The sequence below is a fragment of the Salvelinus namaycush genome, chromosome 5 (assembly GCF_016432855.1).
Source record: "Salvelinus namaycush isolate Seneca chromosome 5, SaNama_1.0, whole genome shotgun sequence".
Classification (NCBI taxonomy): domain Eukaryota; kingdom Metazoa; phylum Chordata; class Actinopteri; order Salmoniformes; family Salmonidae; genus Salvelinus; species Salvelinus namaycush.
In genome coordinates, this window is record NC_052311.1 from 66274321 (window position 1) to 66279830 (window position 5510).

Here is a 5510-nt window from a genome sequence, read left to right on the forward strand (position 1 = left end):
AGGGTAGAGAATGGGGAGAGGAGAGGGGGAGATGAAGGTGAGATGGGGAAGAGAGCAGGAAAACCTGGCTGTAATATTCAACCAGCATCATGTCAAGATATAGTGCTGATGGTATACAGTGCTTCACTGTCCTTCCATAAGGCACTGCAGCAGGGTATCAGTCAATTGGCTGTGCTGCAGATGTAGGCTGACAGACACATACACAGGCTGTATAGAATTTATCATTTTAAACAACACAGAAAAGGTTGAACTTACAGCTGCACTATATCTCATAGATAGCGAGCAAATCCATAGCCATATGTCAGAGAGCAAGCCATCTGTAGTTAACAGTTAACACACTCAGCCATACAGTACCAGTCAAAATTTTGGACACAACTACTCATTCAAGGGCTTTTGTTCATTTTTACAATTTTCTACATTGTAGAATAATAGTGAAGACATCAAAACTATGAAAAAACACATATGGAATCATGTAATAACCAAAAAAGTGTTAAACAAATCAAAATATATTTTATACATGTTATATTGTTTAAAGTAGCCACCCTATGCATTGATGACAGCTTTGCACACTCTTGGCATTCTCTCAACCAGCTTCATGAAGAATGCTTTTCCAACAGTCTTGAAGGAGTTCCCACATATGCTGAGCACTTGTTGGCTGCTTTTCCTCCACTCTGCGGTGCAACTCATCCCAAACCATCTCAATTGGGTTGAGGTCGGGTGATTGTGGAGACCAGGTCATCTGATACAGCACTCCATCACTCTCCTGCTTGGTCAATTAGCCCTTTCACAGCCTGGAGGTGTGTTTTGGGTCATTGTCCTGTTGAAAAACAAATGATAGTCCCACTAAGGGTAAACCAGATGGGATGGTGTATCACTGCAGACTGCTGTGGTAGTCATGCTGGTTAAGTGTGACTTGAATTCTAAATAAATCACTGACAGTGTCACCAACAAAACACCCCCACACCATCACATCTCCTCCTCCATGCTTCACGGTGGGAACCACACATGCAGAGATCATCCGTTCACCTACTCTGTGTCTCACAAAGTCACAGCGGTTGGAACCAAAAATCTCAAATTTGAACTCATCAGACCAAAGGACAGATTTCCACCAGTCTAATGTCCATTGCTTGTGTTTCTTGGCCCAAGTAAGTCTCTTCTTCTTATTGGTGTCCTTTAGTAGTGGTATCTTTGCAGCAATTCAACCATGAAGGCCTGATTCACGCAGTCTCCTCTGAACAGTTGATGTTGAGATGTGTCTGTTACTTGAACTATGTGAAGTATTTATTTGGGCTGCAATATGATGTGCAGTTAACTCTAATGAACTTATCCTCTGCAGCAGAGGTAACACTGGGTCTTCCATTCCGGTGGGGGTCCTCATGAGAGCCAGTTTCATCATAGCCTTGATAGTTTTTGCGACTGCACTTGAAGAAACTTCTTTAAATTGACTGACCTTCATGTCTTAAAAGTAAGGATGGACTGTTGTTTCTCTTTGCTTATTTGAGTTGTTCTTTCCATAATATTGACTTGGTCTTTTACCAAATAGGGCTATCTTCTGTATACCACCCCTATCTTGTCACAACAAAACTGATTGGCTCAAAAGCATTAAGGAAAGAAATTCCACAAATGAACTTTTAACAAGGCACACCTGTTAATTGAAATGCATTCCATGTGACTACCTCGTGAAGCTGATTGAGAGAATGCCAAGAATGTGCAAAGCTTTCATCAAGGCAAAGGGTGGCTACTTTGAAGAATCTCAAATATAAAATATATTTTGTGTTATTTCATAGTTTTGATGTCTTCACTATTATTCTACAATGTAGAAAACAGTCTAAATAAAGAAAAACCCTTGAATGAGTAGGTGTGCCCAAACTTGACTGGTACTGTATATCAAGAGGCCTAACTTCCAGACCTACAGTACTACATACTACATACAGTACTACATACTGCACTTCAATGTATTTTATTGTCCTAGATTGTATTGTCCTAGGCTAAAGGTGTATCCATGACTACAGAGCAGTCACAAAGGAGGAGAGGTGGTGGGACTGGGGGCTGTGCCTGGGGTATATCATATGACTGCTCAAGGACTGTGAATGACTCCCTTGTTAGGCTCAGACACACACACCAAACCTCCATTTCCCCCATTATTGTCATAGCAACTGCCACATGCTGCCCGAGTTTGCAGCTGCCATAGAAACCATGAAAGTCACCACACTCTCTCAGAAATACACACTCCTTTCTACTTCCCTCTCTCTTTCACACGCACGCACGCACGCCCGCGCACACACACACACACACACACACACACACACACACACACACACACACACACACACACACACACACACACACACACACACACACACACACACACACACACACACACACACACACACACACACACACACACACACACACAACCCTGTAAATTAATCTGTGTTGCACAGACATATTAATCTAATTTTAGACCCTCCAGGCTAAACAGGTTAACGTCTTTCCATTTGTATTGACCATCTCTCTCGCTCTAGCTGTCTTTCTGTATCTACGACCTCTTCTCTATCTGGCTGGGCTGTTTGGGGCATGACGTTCGCAGTTGCTGAGCACTTCCGGCCATGCAGTCCTGTTTTACCCTGTTCTTACCCAATAAGGTGGAAATGGTCATCAAAATTGTTAAAAGATAAATAAAAAAATATTCCCCTTAAATGCAATAGTTGAACAATGGATGAAGATACTCCAAACTTTTTACATTTTTAAATTCCATCAGATAATGAATTATAGCACATAATGAATGGAGTTCTGGGATTTCAGTGGGAATTCAGCTATTCAATCTATTCAATTGATTGTATGTTTTTTTCTAAGAATGCACTCATATTTGAATGTTCTTACTGTATCAGGTATTTTTTATATACAGTATATTTAGTGTTAAAATAAAGACAATTTTATGTGCGACATTTGCTCACATACACCATGTATATTTGCATCTATGAATAAATTAACATAAGGGAAGGAACAGGGCTGCAATCACCAAAAACTTGCTCTGTCTACCCTACCTGCTCTGTCTACCCTACCTGCTCTGTCTACCCTACCTGCTCTGTCTACCCTACCTGCTCTGTCTACCCTACCTGCTCTGTCTACCCTACCTGCTCTGTCTACCCTACCTGCTCTGTCAACCCTACCTGCTCTGTCTACCCTACCTGCTCTGTCTACCCTACCTGCTCTGTCTACCCTACCTGCTCTGTCTACCCTACCTGCTCTGTCTACCCTACCTGCAGTCACCTGTGTTGTCTACCCTACCTGCTCTGTCAACCCTATCTGCTCTGTCTACCCTACCTGCTCTGTCTACCCTACCTGCTCTGTCTACCCTACCTGCTCTGTCTACCCTACCTGCAGTCACCTGTGTTGTCTACCCTACCTGCTCTGTCAACCCTACCTGCTCTGTCTACCCTACCTGCTATGTCTACCCTACCTGCTCTGTCTACCCTACCTGCAGTCACCTGCTCTGTCCACCCTACCTGCTCTGTCTACCCTACCTGCTCTGTCTACCCTACCTGCAGTCACCTGCTCTGTCTACCCTACCTGCTTTGTCTACCCTACCTGCAGTTACCTGCTCTGTCTACTCTACCTGCAGTCACCTGCTTTGTCTACCCTACCTGCAGTCACATGCTCTGTCTACCCTACCGCAGTCACCTGCTCTGTCTACCCTACCTGCAGTCACCTGCTCTGTCTACCCTACCTGCAGTCACATGTGCTGTCTAGACAGCCTCATTAATTACTGTTGTCACATTGCCTAATTAAAAACAATGCTAATAGCAGGATACCCTCGGATTCAAAAGTCCAACACATGGTGTAAAAAAAATGCACCCCCCCTCCCTAATGTTACAAATATTTGTTTACGCCCACAAATAACATTAACTGTAGTGAACCTGTGTTTATAAACGTGGATAACGACTTATTTTGAGGCACAGTCGAAATCAGGGGGGCTACGGGCCAGAAGGTTGATGGTTTGCTGACCACCACAGAAGAGCTCACTCTCCCTGGCGGTTTCATTACACTACGATCAGAGCTGGTCGAAGACAATGATCAGCTAGGGGGGAATTAGATTTAACATTTTGATTACATATTTATAATTATATAAAATATATGCAATTCATTTTCCACCAACATGTTTCTGTGCCAATGCACCACACAACCAATAAATAAAGCATACCGACTTCAGGCACTTCAATATCATGGTTTGCGTTTTCAACACCAGAATACATAGATTATGTCCATCTCAACAAACAGAAAATACATCCCTCCTTACGTAGGCTTACCCAGTAACGAAGATTTGGCTTGACAATCTCAGATTGTCATCAAACTTTTTGGTGTTTTGTAACAGATATCTCTTGATTGGATTGATTTTATTTGTCAGTAAAAAGTATATATATACACACAGTACCCTTGTCAATTCAACGTCTGTATTGAAGCGTTAGATTCTAGGTGAGTGAGGAATAGCCGCTCGGATTGGAGAGGAGGCAGAGCACGAGTTAAAGTTTAATGAATAACTGGGCCTGTCTGGAGCATATGTTTCGGTTAGCTGGTAATTGCCGGCTTTAGGCAAATAAAATGTATTAAAAGTCGTGAAGGTTCAGACCAGTTCGTAAGTGTTTTGTTTCATTCGGAGCCCTTTTCTTTGTTTGCCACAATATAATATCCTGCTCGTATTTTCCCTATAAAAATGTACTTACTTTTGATGTTAGCCTTATAAAGTTTAGAAAGTTGTGTGAAGGTTTGATGTGGCTATTAGCCTATTATACTGCAGGCCTATGATATTAAGGGAGTGCGCACCGACACTCCAACTGACACCAACAGTTGAACTTGAGGTAAGGAAAAATGTTTTAGGCCTACCAGAGTTACTCCCATAACCTTACAATATAATGGTTATCTTTATAAAAAATATTAGGATAAAAAACTAACGAAGTAGACTCCTTCTGTACGTCTATATCTCTATAGTAGACGCAGTAGGCTAGCCCATCTGACAAGGATAATTAAATCATTCTGGTGTCATAGCATGCCGCCGGCATATCACTCTCTCTCTCTCTGGGGCTAGGCCTAAGCTTCTCTTCCTTTATATACATTGTTTATATTAATATCGTACAGTGGACGCCTAAATCAAATCAAACTTTATTTGCCACATGCGACGAATACAAGTGTAGAACTTACCGTGAAATGCTTACTTACAACCAACAGTGCAGTTCAAGAAGAAGAAAATATTTACCAAGTAGACTAAAATAAAAAGTAATAATGAAAAGTATCACAATAAGAATAACGAGGCTATATACAGGGGGCACCAGTACCGAGTCAGTGTGCAGGGGTACAGGCTAGTTGAGGTAATCTGTACATGTAGGTGGGGGCGAAGTGACTATGCATTGTTAACAAACAAACAGCGAGTAGCAGCAGTGTACAAGAAAGGGGGGGGTCAATGTCTGACAATTTTATGGGCTTTCCTCTGACACCGCCTATTATATAAGTCT